Source organism: Pleurodeles waltl, chromosome 8 (assembly GCF_031143425.1).
Source record: "Pleurodeles waltl isolate 20211129_DDA chromosome 8, aPleWal1.hap1.20221129, whole genome shotgun sequence".
NCBI classification, from domain to species: Eukaryota; Metazoa; Chordata; class Amphibia; order Caudata; family Salamandridae; genus Pleurodeles; species Pleurodeles waltl.
The window spans coordinates 819,112,450-819,135,743 of record NC_090447.1 but is presented as its reverse complement, the minus strand read 5'-3'; positions in this window follow the sequence as shown (position 1 = coordinate 819,135,743).

Here is a 23,294-nt window from a genome sequence, read left to right as displayed (position 1 = left end):
AGGTGCCAGAGAATCACACACAGAAGAAGGCTGGTTTCTCCTGCACCTGTTGAAAATTAATGAGTAGGTGCACAGCAGTCGGTGATGACTAAATGAAGGCTAAACATTGATGAAACAGATGCAGACTTATAACAATACATAGTAACAATGCAGGTGGGTGCATTGAATCAGGAAATTAGCAGTCCTTTGTAACAATGTTTCACAACATGGGGCTGGCATGCATACATCAAACACACTAAATAAAACTGCAGTGTAAAGCCATGTGTATAATCTACACGTTGCAGCCGAAATGTCCTCCAATTTTGTGAGATATCTCGCATATGGCAAATACACAACCAAAACAATTGGCATGACAGAACTTTGTGATCTTGGCCATGCCAACAAGTTGAAAAATAATCAAATAACAGTAATTCCAGATTTAAATTATTAATACCAATCAAACAAAAAAGAATAAAGGCATTATAATTATGATGACCTAATAATAATATTATTATTATTATCATCATCATTATTGTTGTTGTTGTTGTTATTATTGTCAGCACTTAGGATAAATTATCACAGGCACAATCTCCCAACACCTTTCTAGAACTCCACCAAAAAACTGTGGGACCTATTCATGAAACTGTTTGCACTGCTCTTGCACCACACGACGTGGTGCAAGAGCACTGCAAACCTTAAGAGATTTTTAAAGCCTCACAAAGCCACTTTTGCATGGCTCTGAGTGGCTCCAAACATCTGGAGTAATGCAACGCAGTGCAAATCACTGCATTGTGCTACTCTGCCGTGGGAAGGCATTCCATAGGCGTTGCGCAGGTGTTCCCACCCAACTCCCATGGATTTTGAAGCATCCCCAGATTTACAAGAACCTGTAAATTTGGGGACTGCGCCAAAATCTTACACCTTTCTATGGAGCCTATAATACAGCCTAAAAATCCCACTTCCATTAGGTTTTCCTTTACTAAATCTCTTACCAAATGCAAAAGCTCCATAAAAAACATAGGAGAGAGACAGTAGTGTGCACAATCACATCTTTTATTCAAGGGAAAACTGAATAAATTCCACAGGCATTATTTGCCTATAGGCTGCATTTTAAAGCATAATCAAGAAAAACTGGCACCGTGCCTTTAAAACCTCCAGGCCCTCCTCTATCCCATCATGCCTCAGAGGTGACTTTTAGGTGACAGTTAGAGCAGTACATTTTTACGTTAATGTGAAGAACAGAACAGAGGTATGTATGGACCGCTGTATGTAACGTTTGTCTGGGAAGGAGAGTGGGTTGCTTATGACTTGGATGAGGATTCCCTTGGAAGAGAACTTTGATTATAGGTAAGTAACTTATCATTTTCTTCCAGGGTATCCTCATCATTAGTCATAACCACTGAATAGCATAACACTTCTGCCGACAAATTGAGAATGCACCGCAATTTGTACCTCTCTTAACTAAACAGATTTCTTAATGAGGTCTGCCCTACTTGGGTGTCTGTCTTTGTGTCTAAATCTAGACAGTAATGCCTTGTGAAAGTATATACCGATCTCCAAGTTGCTGCTTTGCAAATCTCAGAGATGCTGACTTTCTTTAGTAGGGTTACTGTTGCTGCATTGCCCCCTTGTAGAGTGAGCTTCAGGCTTGGCAGGCAATTATTTGTTGCCCACCTGATAAGTGAACATAATTAAAGAAACTATCCATCTGGAGATGATTTGCTTGGAAGAAGCAATGCCCGTCCTAATAGGACCATAGTTTTCAAACAGGCGATCAGGCTGTCTGATGTCTTTAGTTTAGTCAGGGTAAAATTTCAAAACCGTTTTCAGATCTAAAGAGTGTAATGCTTTTTCCGCTGGTGTGAATGGATTAGGAAAGAACATAGGGAGAGAAATAGTCTGGTTAATGTGGAAATCATATACAATCTTGGGGAGAAAACTGGGATGAGGCCGCATCACAACCCTGTTAGCATGAAAGACAGTAAAATGCTTATTGGCGCAGAGAGACTGAATCTCACTGACTCTTCATGCCGAAGCAATTGCTACTAGAAAAGCAGTCTTCCAAGTCAAATGCTGACAGCAAGCCTCATGTATTGGTTCGAAGGGTGGACCCATAAGTTTTGAAAGAACCACGTTTAACTCCCAATAAGGAGAAGGGGAACGTACCAGAGGGAATCATTTCTTTAAACCCTCTCAAAAGTCTTTCACTACAGATACTTAAAGACAATTGGGAAGGTGATTTTCTATAAGCAGTAACTGCTGACAAGTGTACCTTAATAGAGGAGAACTGTAATCCCAATTTTGCTAGAGGGAGAAGGTAGGGTAATATAACATCCTCCTGCCCCAGAAATGGATGGTAATCATTTTGAATACACCACATGCAGAACATTTTCCATTTAAAGGAATAGGAACGTCTAGTAGAAGGTCGTGTTGACTCCTTTTGAATGTCCATGCACTTCTGAGAGGTCTAGGCTCCATATTGCAGGAATTCAGGAGCCATGCTGTCAAGCTCAGCAAGTGAAGTTTGGGATGGAATATCTTCTCTCTGAGCTTGTGGAGGAGATCTGGTCTGCAGGGCAACCTCCTGTGTGTTTTCTCTGACAGATGGAGAAGGTCCATGTACCACCACAGGTGGGGCCATTCTGGGGCTATCAGGATCATTCTGGTCCTGGCTCTGTAGAACTTGTTGATGACCGTCAGTATCAGAGGAAATGGGGGAAATGCATACAGAAAAATTCCTGACCAGCTGATCAAAAGGGCATTCCCCTTTGTCCCTGGTTGGAAAAACCTGGATGCAAAGTCTGGGCATTTCTTGTTTGCTTCATCTGCAAACATATGTATTTGCGGTTGCCCCCATTTTTGAAAAATATCTTGAACTATGTCGTCGTTGAGAACCCAGTTGTGAGCCTCTGTTAAGGTGAGGCTTAAAGAGTCTGCCTGGGTGAACAGCTAGGTGAACAGCCAAAATTGTTAGGTCTCTTGCTAGAAGCCAATACCAGATGGCATGCACCTCCAGTGATAGGGTGAGTGAGCGAGTCCCTCCCTGTTTGTTCAGATAATGCGTTGTGGTTGCGTTGTCTGTTTGAATGAGCAGAGAACTGGTCTTTATGGCTAGATGCAAAGACCTCAGCGCTATGTGGACTTCCCTGAGTTCCAGCATGTTTATGTGATAGAGCTGTTCCTTGTCTGCCCACAATCCTTGAATTGGTAGAGACCCTGTGTGCACTTCCCAATCCTGGAGGGAAGCATCTGTGATCAGAGTCTGTTATAGGGAGTTCCTGATGAAAAGGTACTCATATCCGCAAGTGCTGGCTCTGCATCCACCATTTGAGTGACTGCTTGGCTTCTTGTGTGATGACTACACTGTCTTCCCATAGGTTGAAATACTAAGACCACTGATCTTCCAGTGCTTGTTGTAGTGGTCTCATGTGCAGTCTGGCATTGAGGACAATGAAGATGCAGGAATCCATTGATCCCAGTAACAATGCTACTTGTCAGGATGATAGACGAAAAGTCTGGAAAAGAATGCAACACTTCGTATCGATTGAGGATAACCTCTCCTCTGAAGGATACACTTTTGTGTGGTTTGTATCCAGAGTTGCTACTAAGTCATGCAGCTGTTGAGTCAGTATGTTTGTGGATTTTTTGTAAATTTACTTTCAATCCCAGGCCTTGCAGAATCTCCAGGCAGGTCTGATAATGTTGTGTTAGTGCCGGAGAGGAGCTCTTAATTAGCCAACAATCCAGATAAGGATAGACAAATATTTTCTGCCTCCTCAGGAATTAAGCTACTACTGCCGTCCACTTCACGAATGTCCGAGGAGCTGATTTGAGCCCAAAAGGCAACACTTTGTACTAATAGTGCTTGGATGCCACTCTGAAACGGAGAAACTTCTGATATTTCCTGGCGATCGGAATGTGAAAGTATGCATCCAGAAGATCTATGGAGCACATCCAGTCCCCATGATATAGCTATGAGCAGATTTGGTGTAGGACCAGCATACTGAATTGGTCTTTGCAGATGTACTTGTTTAGAATTCTTAAGTCTATAATTGGTCTGTACTTTCAAGCTGGACTTTTTTTCTACACTAGAAAATAACTAGATTATATCCCTCTTCACTGTTGGGGAGGCGGCGCCTCTTCTATGGCTTCTTTGTGGAGCAGTGCATTTGCTTCTTTTTGCAACAGGCCTTGTAGATGAGATAATGTTATCCTTGGAGGAACAGCAGGAGGAGGGGATTTGAATGTGATAGAGTAGCCATTCTGAACAACGTTCAACACCCTTTCGTTGTTTGTTATTTTTCTCCACTCGTTTAGATGTTTCATAATACTTCTCCCCACTGGAGCTGGACACAGGAACAGGGGAAGCAGCAGCTTATTGCTTTGGTTAGGCTTTAGCAGAGGATGTTGATAGGTGATGGATTTCTCTTTCTTTTGCTTGTCTTCATTGATGGTAGCGTGATCTGGAATTATGCTCAGAGTGTTGTAGCCAGTGAAGGGTTTGAACCCTCTGCTGGTAAGGCCTGTGATCGTAGGGTTTGAATTTATGTCTGAACTCCTTGTGCTTCTTGAGACCTACGACATTTAACGTGTCTAGTTCCATCTTCATTTTCACCATCTCATCATCTGCATGTGTTCCAAAGAAAGAGGTGTCCATAAACAGAAGATTTAGAATTCTCTGCTGGGCCTCTGGCTTGAGACCCATGAGTTGGAGCCAAGACGAGCATCATGCACAAATTCTGTGAGCATATCCATGAGCTGCAGGATCTGAAGTATCAGCAGCGGCACTAATGACCTGATTTGCAACTAGACCACCCTCTTCCAGAATCTCTTGAAAATCTTGCCTGTCCTCCTTTGGTAGCTTTTCAGTGAATCTAGAGAGGGAGCCCCAAAGTGCTTTGTCATAGTGCCTGTTAGAGGTGGGGTCTCTAGTTGGCAGTCGGTTTGTACCCTGTCCAAGTAGGGACCCTTATTCTAGTCAGATTAAGGGAGTTATCTGCTCAGATAACCCCTGCTCACCCCCTTGTGGCTTGGCACGAGCAGTCAGGCTTATCTCAGAAGCAATGTGTAAAGTATTTGCCCATAACACACAGTAACAAAGTGAAAACACTACAAAAGGACACCACACCAGTTTTAGAAAAAATAGCCAATATTTATCTATATAAAACAAGACCAAAACAATAAAAATCTGACATACAATAATAAATATATGAATTTTGCAAGATTTAACTTCAAAATATAGTTCCTTGAAGTTGATAGCTCCACCTGGGGCTATCACAGCATCGCGATCAACAAAACCAACAGTTCAGGCCGGCTGCGTCATCGCAGACCAGCTACAGTATCGGGAAGACCCACAAACAGTATCTTGGAATTGCAGGGCGTCGTGATCCTCGCGTGAGCTCCAAAAAACGGCGCGCTGGCATCACAGTGTCGGTTCCAGAGTCGATGCAGGAGTCGTCCGACCCTTGAAGTCACACACGTTGCGGAACAAACTCCGGGCTGATAAAGTCTGGAGCGCTAGCGTGGATGGCGTCGGGGCTGCGGTGCCAAGCAGGACGATGCGACATGCGGTGCCCACAGTTCACGGTGCAGGCAGCGGCTCGGTGACGGTGTCCAGGGGTGTCGGTGAGACCAGGGCTGCGGTGTGAAGCCGGGCAGTGCGACGTGCGGTGCCCACAGGTCACGGTGCAGGCAGTTGTGGCATCATTGCTGAAGCGCTGCTGTCAGTAGGTCCAAGTCAGTGGTGCGGGATAGGACTGTGCTTCGTCACCCTCACAAGCAGTGTCCACAGGCCACAGTGCAGGCAGGGATACATGGCAATGACACTGGAGTTGATGGTGCTGGGGTCGGGGGACTGAGGCTGCGGTGTAGGACGTCACGGTCCTTCGTGCTCCTCACGAGTGGTGTCCACAGGCCATGAGGCAGGCAGCGGCATCGAGGTCAGCAGGAGCGGTGGCGTCGGGGATGCCCAGGCTGCGGTGTGAGCAGGCGATGCCAGAGTGTGGGGCCCACAAGTCGTGGTGCGAGCAGCGGCTTGGTGAAGTCGTCCGATGATGTGTCGGTGAGGCCAGAGTCGCAGTGCGAAACAGGGCAATGTGACTCCATGTGGCGTCGGCAGGTCATGGTGCAGGCCAGAGACATCGTTGGCTGCGTTTTGGTGGTTTCTCCTGTAGAACAGCACAAAACACACAGTTCCCAGTGCTGCAGGTCAAGGAAACTGAAGTCTTTGGTGACTCTGAGACTTCCAACAGGAGACGAGAAAAGCAACACAGGAAAGGGAGAGTACTCCTCCTCCAGCTCCTTAGCTCTACTCCTTGCAGCGGTTCCTGTTGATTCCAGAAAGTTTCTAAAAGTCTGGGGTTTTGGGTCTTCTTCTTTTACCCCTTTCTGCCTTTGAAGTTGGCAAACTTCAAAGCAAAGTCTCAAGTGTTTGCAAGATCCTTCTTTGTCCAGGCCAGGCCCCACACACACACCAGGGGGTTGGAGACTGCATTGTGTGAGGGCAGGCACAGTCCTCTCAGATGTGAGTGACCACTCCTCCCCTCCCTTCCAGCATAGATGGCTCATCCGGATATGCAGGCTACACCCCAGACCCCTTTGTGTCACTGTCTAGAGGAGAGGTGTGGACAGCCCAATTGCCAAACTGACCCAGACGGGTAATCCACAAACAGGCAGAGTCACAGAATGGTTTGAGCAAGAAAATGCCTACTTTCTAAAAGTGGCATTTTAAAACTAACACTCTAAAAAACAACCTCACTGTCAGAGCCACCAGATCCACGGGGTCTGCGCACGTTCCCAACACATCCACCACTGAACAGCTCCAAGACTCTGATAGATAAATCACAGAGGCTAAGAGAGTTCATGGGGGGAAGAGGGGATTAGGAAGGGAAACAGCTGGGAAGGAGACCTGTAGTAAGAAAAAGGTTAGAACACACAATATGAAAATTTTATCTCCTGAAATCAATACTAGACTATGATTCTAAGCATAGTCATTCTGAAAACATGAACAATCTAAGAATTAAGTTTAAAATGACTAAGTTTCAAGATGGCTGAATACCTGTAAGGGAATCAAGATGGATTAAATGAAAACTTTCTTCTTCAAGTGCTTTCCTTTACATGAGAATCAGAAAAACATTCTGACTAAATTTTAAACCAGTCATATAAATCCTTTTTTGAGAATGCATACTAGGAGCATACAATATTGCATCTAGAAACTCTGATCTTCTGTGTACTCTTAAAATGTTTCAACACAAATTGCGCATATTGTAGATATGGTGTTTACTATATATATATATATATATACATATATATATATATATATAGTAAACACCATAAAAGGATTGTGCACCATGAATAACACAATATGGATTCAGGAAAAACAAATCACATAACTTCTCAACTTGAATATTACATGATAAATATCTTAGAGTAGTGGTATACAATAAACAACATGAATTAAACTCGAGGAGAGATTCGTGCGTCTTGCCGATTCGAGTGTCACCATGTAAAAAGCCAAGAAATGGTAGTACGCAATGAATATCAAAGTCAAATCATCATTAAACGAATCGCGCGTCTTGCCGATTCATAAACCACGATGTAAATGCCAAGAAATAACAGCTCACAATGAATAACAAGATCAAAGTACAATGAAACGAATCGCGCGTCTTTAGCCGATTCTTAACCCACCATGTAAATGTCAAGAAATGGTAGCGCGCAATGAACAACAAAGTTAAAACACCATAAAACGAATCGCGCGTCTTGCCGATTCTTAAGCCACCATGCAACTGTGAAGAAATGGCAGCGTGCAATGAATAACAAGATTAAATTATCATGAAACGAATTGCGCGTCTTGCCGATTCGCAAGTCACCCTGCAAATGTCAAAAACACTCAAGCGCATATTTCACACGCGCAAAGTACTCTGTCAAGTCATAAAAGAATTAGGCCCAAGAACATGAGAGTTCTCGATAACGGCGTCGGGAGGCCAGCCCAACCACCGTCTTACCGCCCAGAACAAGGATCTCCAAATGAAGAATGAAAGTCAGATGTCTGGAAGATCAAATAGGCCACTGGGGGCAGGAGCTCAGGAAGTAGCTGCTGCTCTGCACTGGGACCTCTGAATAGTGAGCACTTGGAGCTGGGCTGGCTCCTGTTTATAGAGTCTTGGCCCAGCCCACAACCACACCCAGGTATGTTGCAGGGAAAGTCTCTATAAGGCCCTGGAAAGGGACCACACCCTAACACACTCTGAAAGCCTGCAGCAATACATTGCAAATGAAAAGCATTTGTAAGCACAGTAAAAATAAGTCTTCAGGATTGAACTCTGCAATGCAAAAGGTTAAACAACAACATATCAGCACAATGCATAAATTACGTTGTTTTGAGAGTGCTGGGTTTTTGCATTCTAGTCGCCAATAGAGCGCGCACTGCCCTGGTGTTGACATTCACTAAAAAAATTATTTTTAGATTGTGAGTTCAGAGACCCTAAACTCCAAATTTCTATCTGCTCCCAAAGGGAATCTGTGCTTTAAAGTTATTTAAAGGCAGCCCCCATGTAAACCTATGAGAGAGATAGGCCTTGCAACAGTGAAAACCACATTTGGCAATATTTCACTGTTAGGACATGTAAAACACACCAGTACATGTCCTACCTTAAACATACACTGCACCTGGCCCATGGGGCTACCTAGGGCCTACCTTAGGGGTGCCTTACATGTAGTAAAAGGGAAGGTTTAGGCCTGGCAGGTGGGTACACTTGCCAAGTCGAATTGGCAGTTTAAAACTGCACACACAGACACTGCAGTGGCAGGTCTGAGCCATGGTTATAGGCTACTACTGTGGGTGGCACAAACAGTGCTGCAGGTCCCCTAGTAGTATTTGATATACAGGCCCTGGGCACCTCTATTGTACTTTACTAGGGACTTACTAGTAAGTCAATATGCCAATCAGGAATAAACCAATTAACATTACCAATACAGGTTAGAAAAAATAGGAGGAAGGAGGCGAAACATTTAGGGATGACCCTGCAAAAAGGGCCATTTCCAACAGTGTCCCAGTAAAGTTAAGGCACTGGCCACTTCATGCAGGATGCTGAAGTGTTACACATTTTCTTGCCTGGAGAATCAGTGTGCTTACTTTCCTTGTCTGGAGGTACAGTGAATGAGGATGCAGTTGCATGAGTTTTCCTTGCTTCTGCAATGATCACAGAATCCGGAGGAGGATCAGCACGTAGAAAAGTGGATCTTGTTCAGGGACATTGTATTTTTTAAGAATGCACCAAGGCACAGCTTGTAACAAGGCATTAGAAATATTTGCATGGCTGGTTCCAAAAGACCCAGAACCATAGGACGCAAAGGTCTAGAGATCGTAGTATGATGGAGTGTTTCGAAGATGACAGATGAAGTAGGAAGAGACGGGATGTCAATGTTCAATTTCACTTCTCCTCTTACAAGAACATCACTAAAGGTAATGAGGTCATCTACTGGAGAAACCCTTGCCAACGGTAAATCAGACACTCTGGGTGAATAATCTCTTATTGAAGAATGAGATGTTGTGGACCAGGAAGGGGTCTTATGAAGTTTGCGAGATCTGGGCCAGTAAGAATGCCTACATGTGTCTGGAGTTGATCTATGTGGAGATCTAGACCTTGTTCGAGGAGATCTGTTTCTAGAGGTCTGTGGACTTGTAGATCTTTGTGAGTCAATCTTGGCACCTGGGGTCTTGAGACAGGTGAAAGAGAAGAAAACGTATCAGGTGGAGTACGTGGAGGTGAAGGAGTATGCACAGTATCCCTATTTAGGGAGTACACCTGGGAGTACTCAGAACCTGGACTTTGGTGGGTTTCCCTCTGTTTTCGTAGTTCAGGATTGTTTACCCCTAGTGGATGAGGGGAGAATGTAAGCATTATTGTGACTTCTGGAGAAGAAAAACAGCTTCTCAATGTCGACATCCTTGTTCGTGACCTTGAACGAGTTTCCTTATGACATCATCTCTTCCTCAATGATGGTGATTGTCGCAATGTTGATAAATGTTTTGATGTCGTAATGACAGGTACTGGAGCCGATGATGAACATCTGTGGGATAGTGCATTGTTTGACATTGATCACGGTTCAACCTGTTTTGACGTCGAGCCTCCATGCGATGTTTTATGCTTTGATGGCGAATGTCTTGGTTCAGACTAGTGATGTCTCCACGTCGACGGTTGCTTAGTCAACAGTGTCGACAAAAGTGATTGTTCCATCGTCGGTCTCCTTGACGTCGACGGAGGTGACACTGGAGCCCTTGACAACGACGCTGAAGGAGAACATACCAGTATTACCCTTGATGCTGATCGTCTACACTACTGCGGTGGACTTTGACGCTTCTGATGAGATTTCTCTGCTCTTTCTTTGAGTTGATGAGAGGAGGGCTCTTTCAAGGGAGTTTTAGACACCCTCGGCCCTTTGAAGGTTCTACCTTTCCTCTGTCCTGCATGTAATACAGGCTGCTCTTTTCTCCGCCCTTAAGGTTCTTTCTGAATTTTTTTTACAGTGGTACCAGGTGCCAGGACAGTAAAAAGAAGGCAAGCACACTATGCGCATAGAGTGTGGGTCAGAGAGTGCAATTTTTCTGCCACAGGAAGGGCACTTGTTGAAGAAGGATAGCATTTTTACACAGCCTGGAAAACAATTTTCAGCCAGAAAAAAAGTTTAAAGCACTCACATTACTAAAACTGTTGAATGAATGTCAAATCTTTGAAGATTGAAGATATTTTGCAGACTAAAAGTCAAGAAAGTGAACAGCAAATGCTCAGGGATCCTCACTAAAGGAGCCGGAAAAAAGAACTGACCTAACTGTCACCTAACAGTCACCTCTGATGAATAATGGGATACAGGAGGTCCTGGAAGTCTTATTGGCACAGTGCAAGTTTTTATTGGTTATGCTTTAAAATGCAGCCTTTTGGCTGATACTGCCTGTGGACGTTTATTCATTTTTTGCTTTAATAAAAGCTGTGATTATTCACACTAATCTCTCTCTTATGTTTTTTACAGAGATTCTGAGTTTGGTAGGATATTTATTAAAGAAAAACCTATAGGAAGTGTCAGTTTTAGCCTGTATTACTGTCGCCTGTATTACAGACTGTATATATATAGAGAGAAAAGTAATGTCTTACATATATGTAAATGTGTACATTATATTATATATGTATTTATATATATGTTTGAGATATGCTCTTCGCATGAGCAGGAATATTCAGTGCTTATGACTATTGATGAGGACCCCCTAGAAGAGAAATATCTCTTCCGAGGAATATGGCACATCGGACATTCCTGTCCTTTCCGTGTCACTTAGTGAAATGCAGCACAGTGACTGCTGCCCTGCACTGCATGACTTCCTCATAAATGAGACCTGGTGTATCTGCTGGTAAAACACCCTGTTTTAAATGAACATATGATTTGTGAGACCAGGGACGTTAAGAACTGTGATGTATGTCCTGATACCAGTTTCAGTTGCTATCTTTCATAGCTAAGATAAGATCTTTTAACAACTGGAGCAGGATCAGTGTATCAGTTATCACACGAAATTAGTCTTGAGTCATTTTAATACATTTGATCGATGGAAGTTTGCTGAAGCCATCCATTTTCAGGGATCTCGTTGTGACTTATGATCGACTACAGCTTGGCATTTCATGCATCACCTGTCCCAGTAAACAGCCATCCTAAGTGCCAAATTGTTATTTAGTTCACATTCCTACATGCTGTATAGTATATAATAGATTATAAACTACAAATAGAAATAAAATTTACAGCACAAATTGATGGTTAATATTCTACTGCGTGACTCTTATTACATAACCAAATACACATTGATAAAACATTTGTAATTTGTACTTTTGTACATTTGTAATTTGTACATCTGAGGCTAGCAGTTCACCCTGTGCATTTGGTGCTATGCCTGGCCAGGCTTTGATGTTGTGGTGGACTTATAGTGGGTGTGCCTGGGCATATGAGGCTTTGCTTGGAGATATGGGATTTGGGACAACAGCAGTTGAAGCTTTGCCTGTGCATTTGAACCTCAACCTGGGCACCTAATATTTGTATCTGTGCGTTTGAAGTAGTGCTTGAGTATTTGAGATTGTGGCTATGTTTGAGGCTGTGCCCTTGACGTTGGGGCTCTGTTTATCCACTTGAGTCTGTACTAGGGTAAATGATGGACTTGGGCACCTGATGCCTGTTCGGCTTATGATGGTGACTCCTTAGTATACGATGACAAGTACATCATGGCTGCATCCCTGGTCTATCATGCTTGCAACCATGGTATATCACATTAAGAGACAGATGGTTACTAAAATACATTGTTAGCTACTTTAGAAACTTTTTGTTATTAATTAATCCCACTTTTCTAGCATGTTTGTTAACAACAGTGATGAACAATTATTCTCTTTGATGTCATTGTGTCAACCGTTATGTGAGATCATCTCACTACTCCGGGTATTTGGTGAAACAATATATACAAGCTTTACATTCACATTATATAAAAGATCGATTGTCTTGTAAATCTATATATTATTCAAGTTAAATACCCCAGGCACTATTCAATTCGGTAATCAGTTATGCGAAAACAGCTATACATTATAAATTAGAATTTCATCAGTTAATACATACTTCCTAAAATAAAACAGAAAGACGTATCTTTCATGATAATTAATAACAATCAGTAGGAGGTAGTCATAAATCACAGATATAGTACATTATAACCTTATTTTTACATAATATCGTGTTTAATTATATTGCACTTACAATATGTAGATGTCCAGGACAATAACCTAACATTTATCATTTTAATCAGCGTAAAGTAGTTCCCTAGCTACTCACATTTTCTTTCTTGACACACCCTATTAAGTGTGTCTACTCAATAGCCTACCTGGCTTGTGATTTTGAAGCTTATCACAATGCTTGATCAATGTTCTGGCCAACTGCTTTGGTTATAGCCTCAGTTTCCAGCATTAACAATTAAATGAAAGCAGGTCGACTTGGGAGAAAATATATTTTCATCAAGCCCTAAACAGAGCAAGAACATTTACTGACATCAATTTATGAAGGACCTTCAAGTGAAGCCTCAGCTTCCAGTTTAGGTTCCTCTTCTCTGTAAGAAGGCAACTTGAAGTTCGCCACAAACTTTGCCAGAAACAATAATTCAACCTATAATCCTGTATTACTCTTCTCAGGACTTTCTACCATATGCATCTCCTGTTCTGTTCCCCCATGTCTCAGACTTACTGTAAAATCTTGATGTTTTACAGCATTACTCCCTATCCTGTACCCTAGCCTGGTTTGTTTAGTCACCCACAGTGTTAACTGATTAATGGTAGAGCCTTGCCAAATATGATGTGGAAATGTTATCTCTCCTGGACATGGTGGAGATTTGCCTTCCTTATTTATATTACAAATCCTCATCTGATAAAAGATGCAAAGCACATTGGCTACTGGCTTAAACCAAGCCTGATTGATCTTTACCAGTCCTTTATCATTTCTTAAATGACAGAGAATGGGGTTTGTGTAGTTATTGTATATAAAGCTAACCTCACATTTTTCATCACCATTTTACACGACTTTCCTACTTGCGTACTGACCTTCGGTTACAATTAATCTTTTCCTGATGTTTTCAACAACTTTATTTTCACAACTGCCCCAACAGCCACGCACTGGTTTACAACTGTTGCTTCCAATGAATTAGATGGACTTAACAGGATACTACAATCACTGATTGATTGTTTCTCGTCTTTGGGATTTAAGCAACTTCGTGTAGGCCTGAAACGTCAAAGCCAAAAAACGCCGCGTTCTGAATCTGGTGTTTGCCACTGCTGAAATCTCCCTCACCTCGACCATCGAGCTCTCACCTGGTCAGACTATTTAAAAGTCATATTTTTGCACAAATTGTCCAGATATTATAATCTAGAGTGCATATATTCTTTCGAGGTCCCACTTAAAGGCAATCCACGGATACCTGCGGCGAAATAAACCAAGGTGCTTAAGCAAATAACTCAACTAGGGCTAGATACACTAGATCACCATAACTGGAAGGGCAATTCAAGGCAGTTGCCCATCATACTCCTCTGAACCCATTAATTTATACATTTTCATTAGATTAGACTAGACCCAGGGATGGGATTTTGATAACATGGCTATATATTGTGAGATCTCTGTCTAGGGTAAGGGTTCTGCTAATCAAGGATGCTAGTTATGGGCGTAGTATTTTGGACAGGATACCACTATGCAAACGAGGAAGATCTCTGCTGCATGTTGCTGTTTATGGTTAAAAATGTAGATTTTCCTAGTAATTTATGACGGAAAGTCTTAATTTTATTAAAGACACGGAGGCGAGTATTATGCTTCTCTTACTTGCTTTAATTTAAACAGCAGCAGTCAAGAAACTACAACTCCCAGAAGGCTCATAACAAAGAGGCCAATGGGAGAACAAAACGTAATGATTCTTACACCAATCAGAGATCCTAACTGGTATGAGTAACCAAGCTTGACTGCGACCAGCCCTCTTTCTTGATGCGAGAAGGCTAGGAGTTACGAGAAAACAGAGGAAAAATTGCAAAGATTATAGCAATTGCCAAAGTCAGAGAACAGAAGTCCTGAATCAAAGAGAGACAAAACTGTAGCAAAGCAGGCGTCCTGGTGGAAACCAAGGAAAAACTTCTAGGGGAGTCCGATCGACCAGCAGCCAAGTTGGAGTTTGACCCAAACATCTTCCGATCATGTCGAAGGTTGAGCTGGAGTGGAGGTAACTGCAAGGGAGGGAAAACAAGAAAAAATCAGAGATATCCCCTTGTTGAGGTGGGATAATACTCGCCTCCGTGTCTTTAATAAAATTAAGACTTTCCATCATAAATTACTAGGAAAATCTACATTTTATGTCAAGAACGGAGGCTCCTATTATGCTATTTTAAAGCATATTAATCACAATTGATGTAGCCGTATGAACTGGTTTACAATAGAATGTTCTGAACACATTATCATTGGACCAATCAGCAGATCTCAGAATGTCCTCTAACCTGGATCCAACCCAAAAGGCCTTGGAGGCCATTGCACCTCTAACTGAGTGAGCTCCAAAAGTAGAGGTATCAATGCCTGCGAGGGACATAACCCAACGAACCCATCTGGCGAGAGTTGCTGCAGACATGGGATTATGAGGTTTCTGAAAGGAAATCAAAAGTTGGAAAACCGAGGACTTTCTGAGATCAGCTGTCCGTTCCTCATAACATTTAAGACATTGACCTACACAAAGCTTAGGTTGATCTGGAAAATATGGATAAAAAACTGTACATAAATTGGTTTTGGTACGCTTATTAATAGAAAACAAGACCCCGGTGGGGGCAAACTGACGGGAAGTAACCTCAAGTGCTCTAACATCAGACAGACGTTTAATAGAGACTAAACAGAGTAACATGGTAAGTTTTGCAGAAAGCATTTTCAAGGACAAATCGACATTGTCTTGCCAAGACAAAAATAAATTCAGCACCAAGTTAACATCCCATAATTTAGAGTATTTAGGTAGAGGAGGAGATGAAAAACGTACTCCCTTCAACAGTCGACAAAGTAAAGGGTGTTCACCAATCGGTTTTCCGTTGACCTGGGCGTGATACATGGAGATAGCAGATCTATATAGATTAATTGTCCTGTAAGACTTACCTGCACTGGCTTGCGCCGAAAGAAAGTTTATTACATAATTTAAATCTGCTGAAATGGGATTGAGGTCCCTTCCCATACACCAGCAAGCCCAAAGAGACCAGGCGGAAGAGTATGCTTTCCTGGTGCCGGGAGCCCAGGCCTTATTGATGAAGTCGGAAGCTTCATCCGAAATTGGGATGGAAGGTGGGGAATCCCTGAGACCTTCCACCCGGAAAGGGTGAGAGTGTTGTTGAGAACCAACGGGTGAGGATTCCCAAAGGGATCCAACAAAAGGGAAGGAAAAGAGGGGAGGAGGATGGGAAAGTCGATTGCCAGTTCTAGAAGAGGAGGGAACCAAATTTGAGATTGCCAAAAAGGTACCACTAGAACAAGGGTCGCTCTCTGGCGTCTGACTTGGGCCAGCACTCTGGTGATCATGAGAAAAGGAGGAAAGGCGTAATTGATTGCTAGGGACCAATCCTGAAGGAATGCATCGGAATCCAGCGCAGAGGGGTCTGGGCGCCAGCTGAAGAAAAGAGGAAGTTGGGTGTTGAGACGTGAGGCAAAGAGGTCTATACTGAGAGGGCCCCATTTGTGAAGGATAGATTGAAACATTGACGGATGAAGTCTCCAATCGCTGAAGTCCCTGAGAAAACGAGAGTGCCAATCCGCCGTCTGATTTAAGGAACCGGGAAGATATTCTGCTGTGAGCGATATTTCGTTGTTTAGACAATATTCCCATAAACTTTTTGCGAGGTCTGCTAATGGTTTTGACCTGGTGCCTCCGAGATGGTTTATGTATCGGACAGCCGAAACATTGTCCATACGGAGGAGGATGGAACACTGAACTCTGCCTTTTGCTAGACTCCTTATTGCAAAGGAGCCTGCAAGCATCTCTAAATAATTGATGTGCAATCTGGACTCCCTTAACGACCATGTACCGCCAGTCGAGATTGGTCCACATCGGGCGCCCCAGCCCGTCAGACTTGCATCGGACTCTAACACAAGATCTGGGGCTGACGGAAAGATAGTTCTGCCATTCCAGGCATCTAAATGGTCTATCCACCATTGAAGCTCTAAACGGGATTCCTGATCTAGAAAGATCACATCTGAGTACGCTAGCCCATTTTTGAGGTGGCGTATTTTTAATCTCTGAAGAGCCCGATAATGTAAAGGACTGGGGAATATGGCCTGAATCGAAGAGGATAAGAGGCCTACAATCCTGGCCAGAGATCTTAGAGAGATCTGAGTTTTCCGAAGTGTTCTCCGAATCTCCGATTTGATGGAGTTCACTTTTTGAAGGGGAAGGTAAAGGGAGGCAGACGAGGAATCTATTTCGAACCCCAGGAACTGGATTCTTTGAGAAGGAACCATACATGATTTTTCTTCTTTGACTTGGAACCCCAATTGGGAGAGGAGAGAACAAGTCAGTTGTAGATGGGAAAGAAGAATGTCGCGATTCTGGTGTAAAATAAAAATATCGTCTAGATAGATCAAAAGTCTGATGCCTACAGACCGGAGATGTGCCGCAATGGGTTTCATTAATTTTGTGAAGCACCATGGTGCGGACGAGAGACCGAATGGAAGGGAAGAAAACTGGTACGTCAGACCACGCCACTGAAATTGAAGGAACTTGCGATGATCCTGGTGAATGGGAACGGAAAGGTATGCATCCTGAAGATCTAAACGTACCATAAAATCCAGTGGGAGGAGAATGTCTCGCAAATGGAGAATAGTTTCCATTTTGAAATGTCGGTAAACGACAAACTGGTTGAAGTATTTGAGATTTATGACTGGCCTGAATTTTTTGTTTTTCTTTTGGACAAGAAATAATGAACTGAGGAAACCGGAGGGATCTGGAGGAGAAATTTGAATAGCGTCCTTGGACAGAAGGGACTTTACTTCTTCTGAAATGAGGAGACACATATCCGCTGAGAAAGCGGGTGGAGGGGGTAAATGGACTTGGAGGGGTTGAGAATAGAATTCTATTTGATACCCCTGAACCGTATTCAGAACCCATGGATCGGTAGTTAGAGAGTGCCATTTTTGAATAAAAAATCTCAATCTGCCCCCTATAGGAAGAGGGCCAGAGGTAAGGCTTACCTTGGGTTTTGATGTGTCTGGATCCACGTTGTCCACGACCCCTGTATCCCCTGCCTCTTTGAGGGTAGAACTGGGGTCTGTAGGACTGATACCCGTAGTTGGAATATGAATATGAGGAGCCTCGGAATCCTTGGGGATGAGAGAAGCGGCCGGTGGAGCGGCTCCTGCCTGCACCGGCCCTGCCAAAAACCCGTTGATTAAAGACTTTTTTAATATTTTGTTGAGCTTTGTCGATCGAAGAGAAAGTTGCCACAAACTTTCCCAAATCTTTAATAAAAGAATTTCCAAAAAGCTGACCTTCGGCTTTCATACCAGGATCCCTGGATGCTAGATTAGATAATTTGGGGTCTAATTTGAGCAATAGTCCCTTCCTTCTTTCATGGATAATGGCAGCATTAGCATTGCCCAATAAACAGAATGCTCTCTGAATCCAAAGGGATAGTTCTGAAGGATCAATGTCCGTGTTATCTGATTTGGCTGATTCCGCCAGATCGAAAATGCGAGCTAGAGGACCCACCAGATCGAGAAGCTTGTCCTGGCAATTAGACCAGGCCTTATCAACCCCTTTCCGGGGGTCCTTGCCAAATTTAGAAAAGAAAGTCAATAAAGATTCGTCAATTATAGGAGTAGAAGTGATGCTGGCAGGTAAAGAGGGTCTGGGACACTCAGAACGTAGTTTGGCTCTTGTTTGTTTGTCTAAGGGCAGCCGTAACCTGGCCGCAATATATTGTCCCACATGATCCGCAGGCGTCCACTCTGTAGAGTTGGGATGATGAAGATAAGAAGGGTCGAACATAGGATTACCTTCCGCATCTAGAATGAGCTTAGCGGAAAAAGGGGTAGGTTTCTCCAATTTAGGCTTTTTGAAAGGAGAGGCTTGAGAGAACGAACCCCCTGTGTCGGACTCGTCATCGTCCTCGTCCAAATCACCAAAATCATCATCGGTATCAGAAACATGTGTAATTATAATTTGTTTAGGTGCTGAAAGAGAATTCTTTAATTTGGACTTTCTTTTTCCAGAAACGTTACAATTATCATTATTATTATTATTATTATTATTATTCCCCTCCTGAACAGGAGGCCTGGGAGGAATAATATCCTCAATCAAGGGTGAAGAAAATTCACCAGTCAAAGCACCTTCTTTTTGCATTATTAAATCCTTGTTTTTTCTTTTTCTGCTATCCCCCGCAGAATGGGCCAAAAAGGATTTCAAAACCATATCTTGAACTGAATTTTCAATGTTCTTAGACATTTTGCTCATAGTGGCTGACATAGCCTTAGATACAGCCTCATTAATAAAGGCTCCAATTTCCTTAGAATTAGGTAAGTCTGAAAAAGGAACCTGCTCTTCCATGTCCAGATAACAGGGAAACAATGAACTCAAAAAAAAAACCTGCCAGGAAGGGGTTAAAATATGTAGAAGGCTGAGGGAGGGAAAGAACACGCCCAGGAAAGGCGTGTCCTACCGACGTCTGAAGACCGGAGCGTTTCTGCCTCGGAAAGCAAGGTCGGGAGACCGAAGAGTTTCTGCCTCGTAATGCGAGGCCAACGAAGGATTAAAGCCGACGGCCGAAAGAGCACAAAATGACATCCAGAGTGAGCCGGTAAGCGGTGAGACTGCGAAGCACTACCCGTTCAACGGACGCGTCTTGAGAGGAACGCGTCCGTTAGAACGTTCACAAGTCAAACTGTGCAAGCGCGCGCTAGCGCAAAAACTGCAACCGGGAACCGAAACTCGGAGAAAAAAAGCAGCGCGTCGCCGGGCACACGAAAAGGCGATAACAAGAGCATAAACTGAAACGAAATATTAAACAGTTATAGTAAACAGGCACCCCAATAGAAATAGCAATGTAAGGAAAGGAAGACCGTGACTTATCTTGACTGCGAGCAGCAAGAAAGAGGGCTGGTCGCAGTCAAGCTTGGTTACTCATACCAGTTAGGATCTCTGATTGGTGTAAGAATCATTACGTTTTGTTCTCCCATTGGCCTCTGTGTTATGAGCCTTCTGGGAGTTGTAGTTTCTTGACTGCTGCTGTTTAAATTAAAGCAAGTAAGAGAAGCATAATAGGAGCCTCCGTTCTTGACATAAAATTACTTTGGTAACTGTTTTCCTCTGAAACTTACAATAAAAAGATGCTAAAATACCTAGGAAGGACTCACTGAATAACAAAAATCATGTAACACACGTTAAGCATATAACCAAATGTATTAAAGACCGGCTAGATTACACAAATTTGGCCTTCATGGAAAGCGAAAATGTGATAGCTGTAGACATGGAAAGGCAGACTTCATACACTTGACTTGGTTGCGTCCTGGTGGTCAGTCATTCTGGTGCAAGACATTTGCTTTGATAAACAAAACGACTGGACTATATCTGACCAATAGCATTATTGACATTTTTGTGGCATGTCCTATAGATAGAGGGCAAGGCAAGATGCCTTTTGGCTCTAACTTCATCGCTGGCCGGACCGGCGATGCCCTGGAGCAGGGAACCATTTCCTGCAACCGGCTGACATGATATTATGACCTAAATGTTGTTTGCAAATATACACCTTTTCATTTAGTATTCCAGAAGAAATTCATAACCTCTTTAATTCTCAGTTAGTTTTATACTGTCTGGACAACATTGAGCAGCATAGTTGAGGAGGCTTCAGATGCTCATGTGCTTTATAAAAACGAACATACAATGCCAAGTAATACAATACAATGATGGTATTAAGCCATAGAGAAAACCAATAGAACAAACAAGCATTTACAATGCCAAAAGGTCTGTGCATCTTCAGGTCCTGATTGCTTTAGATACTCGATATGTCATTATCAGTGTGTAATGTTTAAAATATTGAGTGCTGGTGCGCAAAGGCCTGTGCAGAAGTTTGAATTTAGTAATATTAAGTGTCAGTGTGATGAATAGTGTAGTCGTGAATCCCCCTCATGTCTCTTTAATCCACTACCAGGCACTCCCTGCCTATTTATCTCACTCTTGCATTTACCTGCTTTTGCCCTTTGCAATGATTTTACCACTCAGAGTCCCAAGGATTGGGCCCATTTTCCCTTCTTTGGAGCTACCCATACCAGGGTACCATCTATAAACTGAGGGATGAATTACCAGGTATCACAAGGTGTATCCTATAATAAGTACATTACAAGGCGATTGGGAACACAGGTCTCAATTCTCCTGGGCATTCTTCATTTCTTCCCAGATATTCACCTGGAGCTTGCAATTCCAATGCACCCAGTTATTTTCCTTACAGGGCCAAGTGAAATTACAAAGTTACTCATACTGGATTACCCAAGAAGGGTCTTCCCAGGTTTCCACTCACAGTGGAGAAGACTCAAGATATTCATAAAGAGGAGTGGGGTGGGGTTAACCTATTGCAAACAATATCCAGCTTTATTCAGTAATTTCAAATTACTTTCTGGGTAAAAAGTGTGTTTGGTAATTTCATTGACCATGGGAGATAACCGAACCCGTTTAATTTGTAGCAGGTCTTTTAACAAAATGTCGGAATCTTCTCTCCTGTCCTTGCTAGTGGCTGATACAGTAATATGAATTGTCTTGTCTTTTCCTTGGATTTTAAACAAACTTGTTTTATGTTCTCATTGTATCTCTTCAGAGTGTGTCTGCTCACAGGGTGATGTATACTGTGAGCCACTGCAAACCAGACTCTGTGTGTCTTCAGTGTCAGAGAGATGTTCATTGCTATTGTGGTGGAAGCATTACAGTGGCTGGTGCCAGAGAAGAGGTGAGACAGCGGGGGCTCTTTTACTCATATGGGAATCCACAGGATTCCTGCAGTTAAACAAAACGCATGCATCTGTGCCTGAGACATCCTTCTAGCCTGTTACTTGCCTTTTATTCTCTCCACACAAAATAATAACAGGGGATGCCAGGGTATAACATGCAGACGCATGCTCGGCTTCTCCTGTACCTGCTGAAAATTAACGAGCAGACGCACAGTAGTCGGTGACGACTAAATGAAGGCTAAGCGTGGATGGACCCAGATGTAGGCTTGTATCAATAAAAAAAACCATTGACAATGCAGGTGGCTGCTTTTATTCAGGAAATCAGCAGTCCTTTGTAACGATGTTTCACAAAAAAGATGCTGGCATGCATTCATCAAATACACAAAATAGAATTGGACCATCCAAAGATGTGAATAACATCAATAGCTTGCCCCTTATTAAATAAACTCTACCACTGGCAGTAATTTGAAGCGTTGTCCAGAAAAACACTTTGCTCCGAGATTAACTCTTTTGGGATGATTAGGTCTTGGTATAGAGCATAAGTACCCGCAGACATTTTCCCAGGGGCTGCAAAGTGTGGTCTGTGGTGTGTCTGAGAGACTACTGATGCCAGCAAGGTGAGAGTTGGGCTTTGTGAGGAGAGGGGTTAAATCAGGCGCTATCGCAAGCTTGGAAGATGTAAGTGTAAAAAGGAAGGCCCATATTTATACTTTTTTAGCGCCGCATTTGCATCATTTTTTGATGCAAAATCGGCGCAAACTTACAAAATATAATTGTATTTTGTACGTCTGCGCCGCTTTTGTGTCAAAAAATGACGCAAATGCGGTGCTAAAAAAGTATAAATCTGAGCCAAAGTATCTTGATTATTGAATTGGAATGAAATAGAATTAAATGGGCATTGTGAAACCAGAAAACCTGGGATCACTCTTGGCTTCACCACTTGACTAAATTGTATGATCCTGGACAATTGTCTGTTTTTACTTTGCCTTATTTTTCTTTGTTATGCTATACGAGAGCACCTTGCAAAACATGAGTTCAGGATATGCACTGTACAAAACCTTCTCGCTTGTGGTTGATTTAATAAACTATAATGCTGTGCATGCACAATAATAACTCAGACCACCCAGAAGGTTTTATGTGACAACGGACCTGTCTCGTATTTTAATATTGACATTGTTTGCAGAGTGGGTGCATTCATAAATGTTTCTAAATTGATTTTTTTTAAATATCAGTTTTAAAAATACTTCTGAATCTACTGATATGATTTTGCCCAACTGCAGGTTTATGAAATAAACTTTGTTGAATTTTGAAGAGGCTTTCTCATGTTTTTACACGTTTGTAGCAAAATGTTCTAAAAAAAATAAAGGTTCCTTAAAGTTAAGTAGTGCAGGACATATTTTTGGCTTCTTCTCTTTTACATCTTTATTGTCAATAAACACCTGTTATTTATTTAACATCTTTCTGAAAATTACTGCTTGATCAAGTACACAGCAGCCCAGTGCAATCGCTCTGCTGGGGCTGCATGTGAAGGTCAGAAGGGCCGCATGTGGGCCCAGGGCCATACTTTGAGCAAAAGAAGTGGTCACCAGTGAAGGAAAGTAATGGCACTTACAGATCTACACAATATGTGATAAGAGTAACAGCATTTATCAACAAACAGGGTCGTCCAACATTGTTTTTACACTCAGCCATGTCAGAAATCTTTGAGGCATCCTGCTCAACAAGCTGTAAGGGAGATTTTCAGAGGATAAGATCTATTTCAAAGTTTAAACCAGCACTGGCAACATGGTAGGTATGACAGCGGCAAACAA